General features: G+C 41.3%; 1 protein-coding gene and 1 non-coding gene across 4 annotated transcripts in view; both read left to right on the forward strand.

The window, feature by feature from the left end:
* LOC131249067 (MADS-box protein SOC1) overlaps positions 1-19,817 on the forward strand; it is a 99,747-nt gene that overhangs the window by 46,471 nt on the left and 33,459 nt on the right. The gene's annotated exons all lie outside the window — the stretch shown is intronic.
* LOC131250273 (small nucleolar RNA R71) lies at positions 155-261 on the forward strand. Its single transcript, XR_009173200.1, has one exon. It is a non-coding gene; the product is annotated as a small nucleolar RNA R71 (small nucleolar RNA).

Genomic DNA, 19,817 nt, shown 5'->3' on the forward strand with positions numbered 1-19,817 from the left:
CATGATTGTGTTTTTTCAGTAAAGACTATCGAGTTAATCCCATACCTCGTCAACATTTTTATTAATGAAGTCTCCATTACGCATTGTCTCGACCATTTGGCGCATGGAAGATGTCAGTCCATCATAGAAAAAATTTGTAATGCGCCACGTTTCAAATCCGTGTTGTGGGCATGAACTGACCAAATCTTTGAACCTTTCTCAACATTGGAAGAATGTTTCCTCTTCCTTTTGGACAAAGTTCATGATTGCTTTTCTGAGGGTAATCGTTTTATGATGTGGGAAGAATTTTTTTATGAATTCCCTCTGCATGTCGTTCCATGTGCCAATGGATCTAGGACGCAGTGAATGTAACCACGTCTTAGCTTTCTCTTTTAAGGAAAAAGGAAAGAGTTTCAGCCTGATTGTATCCTCAGATACATTAGGAAAATATAATGTAGCTATAATCTCATCGAACTCTTTTAAATGTAAATATGGACTTTCTGATTCAAGTCCATGGAATTTGGGAAGGAGTTGGATAACTCCTGGCTTGATGTCCATTTGTCCTGTGTTTTCAGGGAAAATCAAGCATGAGGGCGTACTCACTCCCGCCGGTTGTAGATAATCTCGTAAAGTACGAGGCGGGGGTGCCTGATGCACCTCATTCTCATCTTGGGTATCCTCCACCCTGGGTGGAAGTAGAGGAGGTTGGTCTTCAGCCATAACTTAAATTAACTCAGGGGATTTCGAGTGGTGTCTAGTCGTGCGATGGATAGTCAACCCCTCAACCAATCCTCCTTCAGTCAAGAGATGTCGAGTGTTGTCACGGGCCCACTTGGGCATGAAACACTCGCAGCCCTCAATCAAATTCGAAACCTAATCCTAAGAAAAGAAAATCTAAAAAGAAAGAGAGGGTTAGAAAGAAGTTACCAAATTGGAGTCCCTAAGTTAAAAACCTGCAAAATAAAACAAAATAAGTTAGATTCTAAAACGAGAAGAAAAATCCTTTAAAAAAAAGATAGCAGTAAACTGATTTCTAAAAGAAGGAACCCCTAAAAGAAAGTGAAATTTTCTAAAATAAATTAGGAAAGTTCTAATCTAGAAAGTAAATTACTAAAAGAGAATAGAAAATAGAGAGTAGAGAGAAAGCTTACCGAATTAGAAATTTCTACCTTAAAAGCCTACAGAATAGGAAAGTTTCTAAACAAAAATTCTATAAGAAGAAAATTAGGAAACAAAATTAGATTCTAAAAGAGTTAGAATTAGAAAGTTACTAAAAAAACAAAAATAGAAAGTTAATTTTTAAAAAGGGAAATAACTGACCTAGTTTCTAAAAAAAAAAAAAAGAAAAAAAGAGGAAAGTTTCTAAAAATAAACTATTTCCTATAAATAGGAAAATACTAGAACTAGAAAATTTCTAAAATTTAAACCCTAATTTTAAAAGTAGAAAAAACAGAGAAATTAGGAAGGAATTACCAATTTAGAAACTTATGTCAGGATCCTACAAAACAGGAAAACAAGTTAGTTCTAAAAATCAAAAAAAAATCTAAAACTAAAGTTAGTCAAATTCTAATCTTAAACTAATTCTAAACCTAATTAATTTCAGAGAATCGCAACTGTCAGTCCCCGGCAACGACGCCAAAAACTTGTTCACTCCCCAAGTATAGGGTTGTGATGTAGTAATAAACTCGGTGAGACCGAGGTCGAATCCCAAGGGACTGATACCTGTATGTTATCTGAAACTAAGTAGAAGGAGAACCAGATTAAGATGAAATCTAAATCGAATGATTTTTGAGGAATAATAGTGAAATACGAAGCTAAAACTTAATGAATTTAGAGGAAGGAAACTAAGGATTCAGAGGATCCACTTGTAGAGATCAGGGAGATCTTATGCCTGCATCAAGAATTATGGAATTTAAACTGAACTTCCGTTGATATAGTTGTCAAGAAGTGAAAGGTATATGAATTAGAATGGATTCCATCATCAAACCATGCCCAGGAGACAAAGCAAACAACAGAATTACATTAATTACCAACCAATCAACAATGCATGAAGGTTAGGAAGGGTACCGTCATCCGACCATGCCCATGAGACGATGGCGAACAACAGGGCTTCCTGACGTCATAAACATAAAAAGGAGAAAGAAATACTCAAAGCCATTATTATCCATTGTAATTTCAGTCACAACAAACCATTAAAAACTAAAAGTATTCCCTTAATTTAACCGCAATCAAGGTAGTTCAACAATATAAATTAAATCAACGGCATAAGGTAAAGTCTCCCATCATGTTACAAGCTTCACCTCTTAGCCCTAGCTAAGAGGTTTTAGCCAAACATGATTAGGCTAATAACCTTAGGAATCATGAGAGAAAAGAAGGAAACAAAAAACAACAACTAGAGAATAAGAAGAAGAAAAAGAAAATAAGGAAAACTAAAGGAGTTCCCTGTCTTCTCCTTCAATCGTCCAAGCCCGCCCCCAAGCTCACGTGCAGCCACCTCCTCCCCCTGGCGTGTCCTCTCTCTCCCTTTTATAGGTGAAGGAAGCCGGTTGGTTTGCTGGAGTGCGAAACTCCTGGAGTCGGTGCGGAAAGTCGGGCGTTTATGCGAAGAGAACGCAAGACTGTTTACTTTTCGGACTGTTTTGGAACGAATGGCCATCCATCTCCTTTTTTGGCCTTCATGGTGATGGTCACGGCTCCATGTTGATGAGTTTGAACGGTTTGGATTGCTGATCCGATCACAATCTTGATCAAGGAACGGCCCGGCAGTCTCGGTTTCCCGGACGTAGAGCCTTCGCACTTCCTTGCGCTGTGCTGATGGTGGGGCACGGGATCGATGTCTTTAGGAAAATCCACTCCGTCTACTGAATGAAGATTGAAAAACCAGGTGGGAATGGCTGGTTTCAGATCAAAAACGGTGTGGTCCATGGATGTTTTCATTCAGCCGTCCGTTTCACGTTTGGGCAGTTAAGGATCAATATCCGTTGTACATTAAAATTCTGTCACCTAGGACTTGGTGAGCAGGCTTTTATGGATCCGATGAATGGCTTGGATTCTTCATATGGACAAGGGGTGGGGCCCACAGCATCAACCGACGATGACAGCGTATTTCGCTGTAACGGCAGTTGCCGTTTTGGAGAAGGAAGTTGGTCAAAACCGACTTTGACCGGGTTTCTCAATCCGGTGCACGTTGAGTGCACATACACTCTGTACACATTTGATGCTCATGGGCCATCATCATGATGGTCGTGAGAAATCCGTTCCGTCCATCCATTCTGTCATATCATTTAAACCGTCCAGACCAATTTTGAAGCATATCCAGATATCAGGTGGGCCCCACATAACGATTAAAGGGGCTGATCTGTCCGTTGGGCCACTTCTGGAGGGATGTGAGGGTTGAAATTCGACATGTACGGTTAATTTGTGGGCCTCTGGCCATGTATGAAGTTTTGAGCTGAACGGACGGTGGGAACCCCGTGATCTTGCATTCTGGCCGACTTTCAGGCCGCTTGAGTTTCAGTTTCTCGATTTTCGCGGATTCCTGGCGTGTAATTCCGTCGATCTTGGTCCCTTGGAGTCCGTCCCTTGCCTTGATGCATTCTGAACGTTAAATCCATGCTTTTAGCATCCCGATCCAGTCCCAGCTTGCAATTCCACCTTGCAACAGAAACATGATTAAAATGGGTTGTTAAACGGTACCATGTTCATAAATCCAGGCAATAACTGGTCTGATATGCAATATTTGACCCTCAACAAACAGGCTCAGTATAATCATCTTAATCATAATCCAATTGACCATAAGAATATTCATCATAATAACCAAGATCATGAGTCTGCTGATGTTCCAGACCTCCCGGACCCAGTGCACCACTAGATGTACTCTCCTGCTGGCTGTATCATGACTCGGTACACTCATAAGTCCGACCTCGTGTACCACCTCGTCGATGTTCATTGGCATCGTGATCTGTAGACTGCTGTATAGGGCGCTGAGCAACACCGGAAGTGCCAGCACCAGGGGCAGGGGGGTCATCGTCACCATCATCTGACACGGTCACGCTACCACTGCTCGTACTCTTTTGTTGATCTTGAGCCGTACCCGTACTTGGCATAAACGCTGCCCCTCTTACTAGGTCCAACACATCTGCACGATTCTCTTGTTGTGCTCTACATATTTTTGGGTCATCAATTTCCAATTCTTCACTATCGTCTTCAATTTGCTTTTCCCTTGTTTCCAACCAAGGTATAAGTGGGTCATCCTCATCATAAATATTGTCCAAGTTTATTGGACAGTAGTCTCCGTCATCGACAGCTGTAATGATCCCATGATGTCGTCGCATTCTTAGTTTTATATTGTAGTGCATGAAGACAAGTGTATCTATTGTTCTAATCTGCAATCTATTCCTATTCTTTGAATGAATAAACGCAAAACAACTCCAATTCCTTTCGCAGCTAGATGAAGATGTTGTCTGGCATAAAACTTGTACTGCAATTTTTTGGTGAGCCTTCGTAATCTCTCTGAAATTAATTCACCATTCGGCCAGTTGCAACCTAGATACTGCATGCTGTGCATGAACATCTCCAAAGCTACGAAGGTGATTTCTAAATATTTCTAATTCATTTAACACCTTTATTTGCAGATCTATGTCAGGCTCTAATTTCCTTATCACATTTTTTAGCCCGACACGAACTTCATCATCCTTAAAAAATGATTGGGCATATCTATACCTAGGATTTATATAGTAACCTGCTGCATGAAGATCATGATGGAGTTGTTTTATCCATCTCTTGTCGATCACCCTCCAATAAGACTCCTAGCTTCTTCAATCACGTTGAATTGCCAACTTTGCCTTATCCATGGCATCATATAGGAAGCCCATGGTAGGTGCTTCGTCGGTTTCAAGAAGACGGAGTACCCTCATTAGTGGCTCCATCACCTTTAGGATCAACTTGACCTTCTTCCAATATTTGTTGTCCCGTATGGTGTTCACAACTTCAACTGGTGTCCCTGATGTCTTCTTTCCATGTTTTGTGTTGAGCCATTCTCGGGAAGCGAACATCTCACTCAACTCGCCCCTATGCTGGAATAAACTCTCTAATGCTATAATGTTTGTTGCGAATTTAGTCGCCACAGGCCTCAACAACTCTCGTCCTTTCGGAAACTTTCTCATTATTGTGACTACTTGATTATGGTTGTAAATAAACATCGTCACTTCTCTTGCCCTTTCGACTATTTCTTTAACATTCTTCTTCTTCCCAATATCTTCCAATATAAGATCAATACAATGGGTAGCACATGGTGACCAAAAAAGATGTTTTCTCTTATCCATCAACATGTCCTGCAAGCTTATATGATGCTACATTATCTGTCACAATCTGCACTACATTCTCATCTCCAATCTCTTCTGCAACTTTATCCATTAGTTTAGTAATATAAATAGAATCTTTTGTTACTTTTGAGGCATCAATTGACTTGTGGTATATAGTTCCTGAAGTTGATCATGCTGCGTCTGGTTGGGCTAGTCCAACCATCACACATGATTGTGCATCCACTGGCTTGCCATATAGGTTTAAAGGTAGCTACGTATGCTTTTACATCCGCATACTCTGCATCTGCCCATTTCCCCCTAATCTCCTTAGCCATGGGAGCTTTTATTCCTTCACCTGCTTCTGCTGCTACATCAATTACCACCTGCCGATATGGAGAATTGGCCACGTTAGGAGGTATGTTGGCATGTATAAATAACTGTGCTGCTGCTCTACCCAATTTCTCAATGGAAGTACTACACATTTGTTTTATATTCTTTTGTTTAGTTGATTCTTTCCTAAACAGGATTGACTCAATAGAGGGTCTCCTAGGCTCATTTACTTCATCCAAATGTATAGGGGCATCACGTGAAGATGTCTGTCGTCGGCTCCCAAACACACGTCGTAACCAACTGCAGAAGCAGTTGCACTCCCACTCCCCCCCGTATCACGCACTGACCCATGCGTGCCACACATGCGGCGACGTTCTTCCTATTCACGAGCTAGACGCAAGCTCTCTCTCCTAGCTATAGTTACTTCCCGATTTGAATCTTCATCAGAATCAATAATATTTTCATCACAAATGCCCATATATTCAGGACCAAACACCTCCTGTCAAGCTGCATCCAAAACATCATCTTTTTTCTTTTGTACAACAACACGTTTACCCTTCGACTCATCCAGACTAGCTTGCATTAAATGCATTATCTTTTTCGGTACCCTAATACATGCCGCAACTTGACCCTTTCGATGTGCCAAATGTTGTTTGAGACGGGTAATTCCACCAGTCACTATTCTATCACAATACTTGCACCTCAGTTGGTGCCTAGTATCATCAACCCTCTCACAATGTTGCCATCCAATATCTTCCCTCACTTGTTCCCTCTCACAATGTTGCCATCCAATATCTTCCCTCACTTGTTGTTGGCCAGACCTAGATTTCTTTAGGTTTAAGTAGATACTTGATAATTATATATAGATTAGAGTATGAGTGTATGACTTATGTCAATAAGATGATTTTATGTTCTAACTAAACCCTAACAAGCTCCAAAACCTGTCCAATATAAGCAAATAAAAACATAAAGTCACTAATTCGAAAATAGAAAAAAATATAAAATGGCACCCCAAATTTGTAAAATGTACATTAACATATTCTACTATGATTAACACATCATATGACATGATTAAAAACAACAAAACAATCATTAAAAATTGATTTTTCCAATTTTTTTAAAAAAGGCTAAAATTAATGCGTAAATAGAAAAAAATAAAAAATATATATAAAATGGCACCCCAAATCTGTAAAATGCATATTAACATGTTCTACTATGATTAACACATCATATGACATGATTAAAACAACAACATAATCATTAAAAATTAATTTTTTAAATTTTTTTTAAAAATGGCCAAAATTAATGCGAAAAATAGAAAAAAAATATAAAATGGCACCCTAAATCCGTAAAATGCACATTAACATGTTCTACTATGATTAACACATCATATGGCATGATTAAAACAGCAAAACATTCTTTAAAAATTGATTTTTCGAATTTTTAAAAAAAGGGCCAAAATTAATGCGTAAATAGAAAAAAATAAAATAAAATGGCACCCCAAATCTGTAAAATGCACAGTAACATGTTCTACTATGATTAACACATCATATGACATGATTAAAACAACAAAACAATCATTAAAAATTGATTTTTCGAATTTTTTAAAAAAGGGCCAAAATTAATGTGTAAATAGAAAAAAATAAATAAAAAATATAAAATGGAACCCCAAATCAGTAAAATGCACATTAACATGTTCTACTATGATTAACACATCATATGGCATGATTAAAACAGCAAAACAATCATTAAAAATTGATTTTTTGAATTTTTTTTAAAAAAGGCCAAAATTAATGCGTAAATAGAAAAAAATATAAAATGGCACCCCAAATCTGTAAAATGCACATTAACATGTTCTACTATGATTAATACATCATATGGCATAATTAAAACAGCAAAACATATTAAAAAAAGTATAAATACGTATTTTTGGCGAATTTTTGAAAAATGGCGCACCGAGCTTTGATTCGAGAAAATCCGTAATAGAATGTGTTTTTATCTCAAATATCAAGCCAAGATTGGTTAAAATTAGTAGTAGAAGGATTGAGTGAGAGTTTGGAAGCAAATGGTTTCAAAAAAATGAAAAAACGGAGCTTAAAAAGGCAAAAAAAAAAGTTACCGTTATATGACCGTTACGGGCTAGCCGTTACGGGTCAGTAACGGCCGTTACGCCCGTTACGGGCACAAAAATGGAAATCGGCCGATACGGCCCCGAAATGCGTAATGGTTCCCACCGTTACCAATACGTATAGGCCGTAACGGCCGATACGTATCCGATTTGGGATACCTTGGCGCTGAGAATGAAATTGGGCTGGGCAATCAAGTACGGAACCGACAACTCTCCGTGGGTGAATTTCATGAAGGTCGGATTCGACAGAGATTTACGTTCGGCCAGCAATGTTGGTGCGTCTGCTTCGCTCTCTCCATTGTGGAAGTCTATTAAGGCCACTCTCCACTTGATTGATGACGGGGTTCAATGGTCCGTGGGTCGTGGCGATTGTAATTTCTAGGAGACCAACTGGTTTGGCTTAGGAATTCTATCCACCATCGTGGACTGCCCCATTCTACCCCATTTGTTGCACGCTAAATTTGTTGATGTGCTCGGCCCAGCGTGCCTCCTCCCTCCTTGCGCAGTCCCTTCTCCCTCAAAGTGCACTAGAAGCTATTCTTCGGGGAGGTCATGCCACTTAGGACAACCCAGATTCCTGTTTCTAGCCATGGGATCCATCTGGCTGTTTCATGGTCAAGTCGGCATGGTGGATGAGTAGAACTGCGTCCCCTCCTCTTTACTGGACCAGAAAAATTTGGCACAGCAATCTTCCGCCAAAGATCCCTGTGTTCATGTGGAGATTGTTGAAGAGAGCCATCCCTGTTGACAGTCGAGTGTAGAAGAAAGGCCTCCACCTCGCGTCAAAATGCGTCTGCTGCGTCGGTTCGGCTAGTCCCAGACCGGAGGAGTCCCTTCGCCATCTTTTCCTTAATAATACGTTCGCAGCTCAGCTGTGGGACCACCCGGGCAGAATCTTCGGCATCCCAAACCTGCAAGCAACTTCGGTGGAAGCTAAATTATATCAATGGTGGCTGTGTCACACATCAGGAAAATCTATCTCTTCCCTCTAATCCTATGTTCCTCGTGTGGTATTTTGGGAAACGTGGAGGGCTAGAAATGAGGTGAGATTTGACGCCAAGACCATGAACACTACGTCTTCCATTGCTCAAGTGAAATGGTGGTTGAAGCAGCTCGGGGAAGCATTAAACATCCCATATCTGCCCAAATCAGCAGAGTGTTTGACCCTCGGGCGTCTCAACATTGTTGGCCGTCCCCAGACTCGTCCCGCTCCCTCCCTGGTCAGGTGTCGCCCCCCCAACCTGCTAGGTCAAGCTCAATACAGACGGGTCCTTCCGGCGGCGGCGGTTTATGCAGGGCCGAGAATGGCAATTTCATCTTCGCTTTTACGTCAGGCTATGGTGAGGGATCCAACAACCAAGCTAAGATTAGAGCAATTTGGGATGGGTTAATCCATTGTTTTTCATTGGGGTTTTCGCCGATTGTGGTGGAATCCGGTTCTACATTGGTGGTGGATATTCGTAATTGTTCTTCTAAGCCGTCGGTTACGGTGAGGGAGAGAATAGGCAATCTGAAGACATTGGGTCAGCTGTCCTTCACCCACTTTTTTCGGGAAGGTAATGTTCCAGCTGACGGTCTAGCTCATATGCGGAGCGAATCGCAAATCTTGTCCTTCTTCGCTTCCTCGGCCTCGCTTCCGGCTACGATTAGAGGCCTGATTTTCCTTGATAAGGTTGGCCTTGGCTCCTTGAGGCTCTCCTAATCTCCCTCTGGGCCGTTTCTTGTCTATCTTGAGTCGGGTGCTAGTGTCTTTCTGCTTTTGGTTCTATGTTTTGCTCTCATATGATAGGCGGCTCCCTCTCCTTTTTGTCGGGGCCCGCCTAAATTATTGGCTGTACAGTTTATTTTCCCTCTTGTGAATGAAATTTGGTGGCCCTGTTCCACCTTTCCTTGAAGAAAAAAAAAACTTCGGGTCTTATGCATTATGTAGAAAATATATCATAAAAGATTTTGGTTCAAGAATCGGAGATAGGAGGGAGAGGTGGGACCACACGTGTATCATATGGTAGAAAGACAAAATTGTGGGCAATTCATCCTCACTGTTTTTATACTTCTAGTCAATGTTTTCAGTATCAGTATCGATAATATTGACAGATATTTTCCATGATATATCTTGTCTCTCACCTATGCACTACGAAACACATAGGAAGTGTCGATATATCCTGCCTGTTCAATCTGATGAGCATTTTTTATTTTTGATCCTTTAATTAATATGACTCGTGTTAAATTCGTGTCAAATGGTTATAAATCCACCACTTTTCGTGTTTTGCATGAAAAAAAAATCATAAATTTGAAACTTTAATTTCGAGATTTGGAAGAGGTAGGCTGAGTTATGAAAATTGGAGAAAATAAAAAAAATTCAATTTCTCGCAAACCGGATCCAATCTATGTCTAAATATAAAATTAAATATGTATATAACTTGGTCTAGTTTTTTTTTGGTAATTTGGGAATTTTTTGACAAAATATTTTTAATTATAAATAATAATTAAAAATATTTAAAAAATATATTTTTTCTTGAAATTCCACTTCATTCAGCGATCAATTGTCCCCCGTTTCAAAGTATTCAAGAATGTTTGATAAAATGATCATCACATACACTCTAACTTTGGAATTTGGGGTAAGATGGGTCAATTTACAAAAAAAAAAAAAAAAAAAAAAAAAAGAAAGAAAAAAAATTCAAAATTTGCCTAAATTCTCTCAAGTCGGAGAGGATGAGTATGAGCAACATGTTTGAGTATCTGAAGTGGTACCATTCTATTATAACCCGGGCATAGTAATATTGTTGGTTTGTGGAGCAGTAGTACTATGCCTAGCCCCTTCAAGATGAACATGATGATTTTGAGCTACAATGCGGCTTTATGTGGGTTTGAGCCATTGCAACACATTATTCACAAGTTTATTTTTTATTTTCTTCTTCTTCTTTTCTTTTAAATATATTGCTTGTGTATCCATACATGTCTTTTTACATTTATAAATTATATGAATATACTTGCGCCAGTTCAGTTCAACAGTGCATGGATTAGGACCCCAAATAAAGAAAACTTATTATTTGCACTTGTTTCTTTTTATGATGCTTTAATTTCTAATTATGTATTAATGTTTTTTTTTTTTAACAATCCCCAAAGTTTCATTGAAAAAATCGACCAATTTCTCAATGTTTCCCCATGTTTCCCAACAATAGCAATACATTATGTGATACAATTGATATATCTCATGTGATAAATGATATGTATTCATATCCCAAGGGTGCAATACAATACACGATAATGATAAAGAAAACATTGGTTCTGGTCCACTAGAGTCCTAGATCTACTAAATTTTTGGATTGACATTCTGACATGTGTTGATGTAGTCAATGTATGGAGTGGATGCCACATAGTCATTTGGGCGAGCCCCACTAAGCCTATCTCATAGTCTCCCGAAGCATCTAATTAGTGAAGAGGAGAGATCAATGAGGGCCATACACATTAAAATAAGTGAAAGGAAGTAGTCCAATCTTTGCCATCCCTTGTGGAGAAAAATCTCAAACACATTTCCTACCAAGCAGCGACAGTTTAATGATGAATTATTGTCTCTTACCCTTGTTGTGAAGATTAATTGTAGGGGCTAGATGTTGAAAGCTATTGGCATCATATAGTAGGGACGAGTCGAGCAAAAGTCACTCATAAGCCATTAAAAATGGTACCATACTAAGCCAATTGAAATTGTGCTACCCACTAGCCTTAGTCCAACACCATACTGAGGTACCATTTATTAGTTGGGCCCTACCTTGATTGGTGGGTGGTAGCTCTTATTAAACCACCCATATGTGTGGCTTGTAGATAGATCTTAAAATTGCGAAAGCATGCAAAGGCCAACATTTAATGGGCACAATTATCATAATTGCACACTCTAAGATCATCTTATTGTTGCGCGAGCTTTAGGCTATGAATCCTCCATGAAAGGGCCTCCTTATGATCAATTCAGATATTATACACTTGCCACGTGTATGAGTTCGAAATTAAATTAGGTAACATGAGTAGCCACACCCATGTATGTCCATGGTTTGTCAACTCCCTTGTCCGTGGTACCAATACATTTTTGAATGAGTAATTACGGATGTATGACAGACGATCAATTGGGTCTCTAGTAGAGAAGTGGAGTTACTTGTCGATGACACTTTATGTTTTTAGTGCACATGAGGATTACACTTATTCGTGCATGGCATGTTCCAACTTGATGCTTGTGCAAACGTCCAAGTTCAAACATTCCACATGTATGTACCACTATCAATCTTCAAGCATTAAAAATATATGACACATGGATCAATTTTCAGGTGTAAATGTGCCACCAACCAATTTTTATGTTGTCCACGTGCCACAATTTATCTAGTCCATATTCTAAGGTGTTAACAAATAAGGAACGAAATAATTAGTCAGCAATAGCATGGCCATGACCAGCTACCACATGTGCCCATGCGATGGATTGCTATTTGCGACATAGCTTTTCTTGAATCCAAACATACCCTATGAATATTCCTTCACGGAGCTTTTCTAAGCCTCCACACATGTACAATAATCGTAATGCACACGACACCACATGTGCTAGCATGGCTAATAGGTACAATGTCCAACCCATTCATAAAGTGGCCCTGACCATGTCTATGTTCTCTACCAAACAATCTCCGCTTCACTTCTTTCTGCAAAGCAGAAGCACCCCGAGGAAGTTGAAGAAGTTTGTTTTTCTCCATAGAGACAAGATCGAGTGTGTCCGGTCCATTCAGCCCCACAGATAAAATGGTCCAACAATTAGAATTGTCCATATTCTTCTCAACCACTAAGAGTTATTGTCCCATACTTACATTTTTATAGTTGAATGCGAGCAATTTTATTTTCAATGTTCAAAATTTATCTATAGATAGCAATGGTCACACTCATCTCTTTGTTGTAAGTTTCTTATTGCAACGGTGGTGTGTTGGAGGAAGCCGCCGTTTGGTTGGGTGAAGCTCAACGTGGATGGGTCATCTAGAGGCAACCCAGGGGTGGCTGGAGGAGGGGGAGTAAGCAGGGGTGACAAGGGGGAACTCCACTTTGCATTTTCCGCAGGATATGGCATTGCTTCAAACACTAGGGCTGAGCTACATGCCGTCCACGATGGCCTTGTTCACTGCCTCCAGCGCGGCTTGAAGAATATCATTGTTGAATCAGACTCACTTCTTGTGGTGCACTTCTTGTCGGGCATCTCTCAACCGGGGTGGAAATGGAGGTATTGGCTTGATAGAATCCGGAGTCTTAGTCGTAACTGTCATGTAAAGTTTATTCATGTTTGTAGAGAAGGTAATGGGCCGGCGGATGGGATGGCCAATTTGGGCAGCAAAAATCAAGGTTCGGCCTTGTTTTCTTCCCTAGCCGACCTACCTCAGGCAGTTAGGGGCCTCCTGTTCCTCGATAAAGTGGGGTTAGGGGCGGCCAGGAAGAGATTTCGGAGGTAGCTCTCTTCCCGCGGTTTCTGGTTGAAGGGTCATGTTTGTGGACTCAGGTTTTCCTTCCTCCCCTGGTGGTGCTTGGGGGTCCTTTTTTGTTTGGACCCTTGGAGTGTTTTCTTTTCCTTAGTTCTAGCTATTGTTCGTTGCACATGATAGGTGTGGCCAGCCCCTTTTTGTTGGGCCCCACCCGAAGAGATGTAAATCTTTTGTGATTAATGAAATCGAGGCAAATGGCCTTTCAAAAAAAGTTTCCTATTGTAGCCCATTTGGCATACAGTCCACCGCGTCGGGGTTCCAATCATCAATTCACCTACATGTGGGCCCCAGTAGGGGTGACATGCTCAATCTTGAGTTGCAATGGGCAAATTGAACTCGTACTATATAAGCTCTAAGCAACTCCTGTGTGATGCTACAGACCTAACTTAGACTCGAAATACAAAGAAAATGTTATTCTTTCATTTTGTTATTCTGTCTTTTGAGGGTAATGAAAATTAATCTAAATTAGACTGTCACCCTTAGAAATATCTAAATCACATAAGGAATTACATGATCCTCAATCCACGATGAGGATATGCATGGTATGCTTAGGTTTCCATCTCCGCTTTGTGGGACCATGGTTAAGTGATCCAGACTGTTGCTTGGATGGCCTTGCCCTGTGGACAGGCTATACTCGGTAATTTTCATGAGAGTTTCATCCTAACCCTTTGATTTGTGGCCTACAAACAGATGGAGAAGAAAAGAACTCCAATGTTGGCCAGGTCCAACTGAAAAGATCAAATACTAGACGGTTAGGATATTACAATTATTGGTATTTTGGGGGATCGAGGATCATATAATCTCTTATATTTATTTAACTTACAAGGACAACTCATGGAACCATGATATGTTTGATAAGTAATCATTTCCATCATGCCCTTTCCATAAAGAATTTTTTATTTTCAAATCATTGGACTAAAAATTCAAAAGAAAATAACAATTTTCCTTTTTCAGTTTTTTACACTTTGCATGTTTCCACATAATGAAAGATATATATAGTGATGATGAAATCATTATTAGTGTGAAAAGGTTGTGTGGGGTCCACCGGGATGTGTTAAGCAACATGTTCATCGGATGTGACTTATAACTCATTTGGCTATGGTTTTTTATTTTCCTCAAGACAAGCATTTCATTAAAACGCCAAATTTACAATTCAAGACTTTTCAGGCGGGAAACAGGGGCAAAGTCCCTGTCCCACCTATCATATTCTATACAGAGGAGTTTCTACGAAGCTTTCTAATAGAGCCCAAGCATGTTTTATCCAAAAGAAAACGGCCTTTGACCACCCTGGGAAGGGAGGAGACCTTGCGGTAGAATCTGTCTGTTTGCACCTTGATGCCTTCTTTGGCCACCCCATCCACCGGCCCATTTGCTTCTCTTGGGTTGTGGGAGATCCGAAAGGAGCCCTTGACACTTAGCTTCTTGATTCTAGCTCGCCAGTAGGCCCATTTCCAGGAGCAGTTGGACTTCCCGATGATGCCATCCACCGCCCATTTTGAGTCAGATTCGATGATCACTCTCTCCAATCTGAGATCCACACAGAAATTCATACCGTCGTGAAAAGCCTGCAGTTCAGCCCAATTGTTGGATGAATTACCATAGCTGCTGACAGATGCAAAATATCAGATTGCCGAGGTTGTCTCTACAAATGCCCCCATCGCCAACAGGCCCAGGGTTAGAATGAGCGGAGCCGTCAACATTCAACTTAAACCAGCCCTCTCTTGGCCTAATCCATTTAACAATTGTGAAATCAGGGGAAGGGCATATTAGATAAGTACGGAGCGGGCCAGAGTGATCTGAAGACAATGCCGCCTGCTAAGGGGGGATCCTCTGAATCTGGGGGAAACAAACCTCCATCCACCACTTGACTTTTGCGAAAACTCCATGCACCGAAATCTTCCGGCCGTCGAACCTAACATCATTCCTGGCCCTCCATACCTCCCAAAGCATGAAGGCTGGGGCTAAACAGAGGACAAGAGAGAGGCTAGAAGAGTGTATAAGGCCTCATCTACCACCAATGGAACCGGCCTTGAACCGAGAGATGACGAGGCAAAGACACCTCGAAAAAGCCTGCAAGCAGATTCCACACCTTATCGGCTAGAAACCTAGACATAAATAGATGAGACGGAGATTTTGTGACCGGGTTGGAATCTGGGTCAGCCCCACAACGTTCACATTTTGAAGCAATGTAAATCCCCTTTTTTTGGATATAGGAGTTGATTGGCAACGCCCCCTGCAATAACCTTCACAAGAACATGGAAAATTTGGGAGGAATCTTGGGGTGCCACACCCTATTCGCCCAGATCTTCTTTTGACCTCTTTCTCTGCCAATGGCCCAGGTCGTTTTGACAGTGAACTGGCCCGAGGGGTCGAACGGCTAGATACGAATATTCTTCGCTTCAGAAGTGCAGAAACCACCACGTTGAATATAGTCCTTGACCCATCTAGGAAGATTAAAAGGGGGGGCAGACTTGAGGCCGTTCTCGCCGATGAAATCAGTAACGTTCAGCCCCAATAGATCAGACGGGATGTCCAGAGAAGGCAGAGAGATCAGAGGGCCTAGCCCAGACCAGTTGCACTCCCACATGTTGCAATTCCCTCGGCCCACTTCCCATTGGACGTTTCTGTCCAGAGCGGGGAAGAGGCCCACCAACACCTTCCATATTGGAGAAGCACCCAAAGATATTCTGCTGGAGTAACCGTCAGCCCCATTCTACAAGTATTTCGATCGCATAAAATCAGCCCAGAGACTACCCACCTTACCATACCTAGACCCCCAGGCCAACTTCATGTGGAGAGCTTTCATAAATTCCTTCAACTTTCTAACGCCCAGTCCTCCCTCCTTTGGCATAGTGATTGCGTCCCATTTTTTCCAATCCATCTTCTTTTTGCCATCCCTCCAACCCCAAAGGAAACTAACAATGTTGCTTTCCATAATTTTCAGCACTTTCTTCGGAACCGCCGAGGCTGCCAACGAGTGGACCGGGATCCCACTAAGGACGTAGGAGATTAGCGTTAATCTACCTGCCTGAGAGAGGATTTTGGCATTCCACCCTTGAATCTTGGCTGCCATCTTTCCAATCAACGGATTAAATAGGCTACACTTCTCCCTTTCACAATCGGGACCCCCAAGTAAGTGAAACCAACAGCAGATTTAGTAAAGCCAAGGGTTCTTTCGATGCTCCTGATCCTGGAAATGGAGAGCTTAGAAGAACAAAAGAAAGAACTTTTTCTCAAATTTACCTTTTGCCCGGATATGGACTGATAGCTAGATATGAATGATCTCGTCGCTTCAAGGGATTTGTGGGACCCATTGAGGAATAGGACAGCATTGTCTGCATAAAGCAGATGGGAAACCTGTTTACACCCTTGTTTCAGTTTAAAAGGCTGACATAGCCCATTAGAAACCAGCTTAGAAAGTTCCCTGCTGAAAACTTCTGCTGCCAAAATGAATAGACTAGGAGATAGTGGATCGCCTTGCCTCAAACCTCTTGTAGACTTGAAAAAACCGTAACTTTCACCATTTATTAGGACAGAGAACCAATTGTAACTCCAACACGATTCCACCATCTTAATCCAGCTGGATCCAAATCCAAAGTTAATAAGCACCTATTTCAGAAAAGGCCATTCGACCCTATCATAAACCTTTTCCATGTCAAGCTTTAAAATCAGATTCCCACCTCGAACCTTCCTGTCAATATCTCTAAAAATCTCTTAACCGACGGCTATGTTTTCTGAAATAGATCAGCCCCTCACAAAAGCTCCCTCTTTCGCTATAATCAGTTTGGGGAGAAGAGAACCTAGCCTGGAGATTTAGTAAAGCCAAGGGTTCTCTCATGCACAATATGGAAGTTTGTATTGCCTGCACCCATAGGGAGGCCATGGTTTAAAAAAAAAAAAAAACAATTTGATTTGAAACTGAGGCGTACACAAGGTATTAGAATGATCAATTACATATCGGTAGCACTGGTAATCATTATGTGTTATGGAGAGAAAAAAGGCCATAACGACAATTATGGTGCATATCATAATTTTGATTGCCGTAGGTTTTTTTTTTTTTTTGTAACACTAAAAATTTTCCATTACAAATATCTAGACTTTACAGCAGGTTACTTTGGGAAAGCCCATCGACAAAAGGATGCGGGCTCACCTATCGTAAAGCAGCTAAGAAAAAGAAGGAAAAGGTTATTAGGCTTCCCGCAGGTTGCCTAGGCCAACTCTGCATAGGAACAGTAGACCACGAATGGAAGGGGGGAGCTCTCCTTGTGATCGGAAGAGCCGGTTCTGTTGCCCATCACTCCCTAACTGGGCCAGGCCATCCGCAACCTATTTGGCCTCCTTATGGGTGTGGGCAATGCGAACTTCCATATTGTGTATGAGAGAGTTGATTCTATTCTTCCAATACCACATGGACCATGCGCAAAGAGATTGTTCAGAGAGGGCTGAGACCATTGTTTCAGAATCACTCGCCATCTCCATGTTAGTGAAACCAAGCCTCGCACACTCATTGAGGCCATCAAGTATAGCTCTGATCTCTGCCCTCGTATTGGAGCCGAAGCCATATCCAGAGGAGAAGGCAAAGAGGAAATCACTTGCGGTATTCCTTCCAACTTTACCACCTCCCAAGGGGCCTAGGTTGCCAAACATTGATCTATCTACATTGATTTTGATCCATCCATGGTGGGGTCTAACCCACTTGACGACTTGAAACCTGGCCGGGAGTGGTTTGGGTTTGTCGATCCCTAAGGTGCTGAGAGTTATCATTGTGAACAATTTGGGGGACTTGGGTAGCTAAAAAAGGGGATGAATTAGGCAGATCCAGTGGATGATGTTTGAGATGACCCTAACGATGCTAATCTTAGAGCCATCGAAACTGGCGACATTCCTGGCCTTCTATTAGCTCCCAAAATATGAAGGTGGGAATGTGGCCCCTTAGGAGGAAAAATCTACTCGTAGATGATGGGGCCGCCCACCATGAACTGGCCCTACCGACTGTCGTAGAGGTAGTATGCCCCTGGATGTTGAAGAGCCTTCCAAAATGTACCCAAACTTGTTGAGCTGTGACACCCAAGGAGAAAACGTGGTCAACTATTCTGATTTAAGGCGTGAAAGCTGGAGCGCAACAAGCACACATTAAAGCGATGCAAACTCCTCTGCTCTGAATTTTGGCATCCACCGGGACCGCATTGTGGATGATCTTCGAAGCAAACAACGAGAGTTTGGGGGGAGCTTTTAATGCCACACCCCACCTGGACCACGCTTTCCTATCCCCATAAGATCTAATGTAATGCCAAGCTAGTCTAGCAGTGAGTTCGCCCGAGATGGAGCTCGCCCGAGATGGAGCTCGACTAGATTCATTTATCGGTGGCTACAGAAGTGCATACCATGGGCCCACCAAAATATCAAAAGGGTATACTAGCCATGCAATCCCTTCATGTCAGGCAGATGCTTAGGTGAATGAGTTGAATGGCATGTACACAACACAATGTGCAATTCTGGATAAGGTCATAAATTGTTTTATAGAACCATTTCTTTACCATTCAAACAATGGAAAACATCAAATCAAGAAAATCGTTTTCTTTTCCTATACATTCCACTTATCCAAATAAAGCCTAAGATATTAGAAAAAAAAAGAAGAAGAAGCATAAACATGGAAAAGAAAGGAAAGAAGGCCCATCGATCAAGGAAATAAGTGGATGCTTTGGTTATGAGTTGGCGGCCATTGTGTTGGCAACATCCAATTGTGCATCCATCCCCCTGAGGGTCAAGATGTATTTATATTTTCAGCCCTTATCATGCCCCAAGTTACACGAGAGAGAGAGAGAGAGAGAGAGAGAGAGAGAGAGAGAGAGAGAGACGAAGGAGGAAGTTGAAGCGACCTTAATTGAGAAGATGAAGCCTTCTCATCTTGAAGTAATTGATACGTTTGGAGGGTGTGGTGCTAGCTTTGCAATTGAGATTGTATCGGAACAATTTAAGGGGAAGAGGTTACTGGGAATTCTGCATTGGAAGTGTAGATGAAAAATATCCATGCGCTTTCGATAAAGAAAGTTGTGACTCCAGCCCAGTGGCAACAAGCAGCTGAGTCAAACAAATCTCAACTTGCTACTTAGTAAATCTCCCTAATATATATTTCTTTGGTAGGTGACCTTGACTTGCACCCTAGATCATGGGTTTTACCATTGAGCTATGGCTCAAATATTTCAGTGATCGGGATATAGAATGTGTGTGGCTCTCTGTGCACGATCTTCTGTAACTAACTGGCACTTATCAGAATGACATGCTTGAATTCCGGTGCTAATAAACACCATAAACTTCATGAATTTTTTGTTTAATGAATTTTCTGTTTGTTGCCTTTAGAAGAAAAAAAAAAAAAACCACCATAAACTTCGTGAAATTGCAACATGTTTCAGCTCTTCTACCTTAAAGTTACACCTTGTCCATCCTTTCTCCTTCCTACGAACACATCATACCAGTCATGGCACATGCTTTCAAAGCCCTGGACAGCGTTAAGAGAACTACACACGTGAATTAAACAACTCATAGTCATGGTAAGGAGACCAAATTCGTGAAATG

This window comes from Magnolia sinica, chromosome 6 (assembly GCF_029962835.1).
Source record: "Magnolia sinica isolate HGM2019 chromosome 6, MsV1, whole genome shotgun sequence".
Lineage (NCBI taxonomy): Eukaryota > Viridiplantae > Streptophyta > Magnoliopsida > Magnoliales > Magnoliaceae > Magnolia > Magnolia sinica.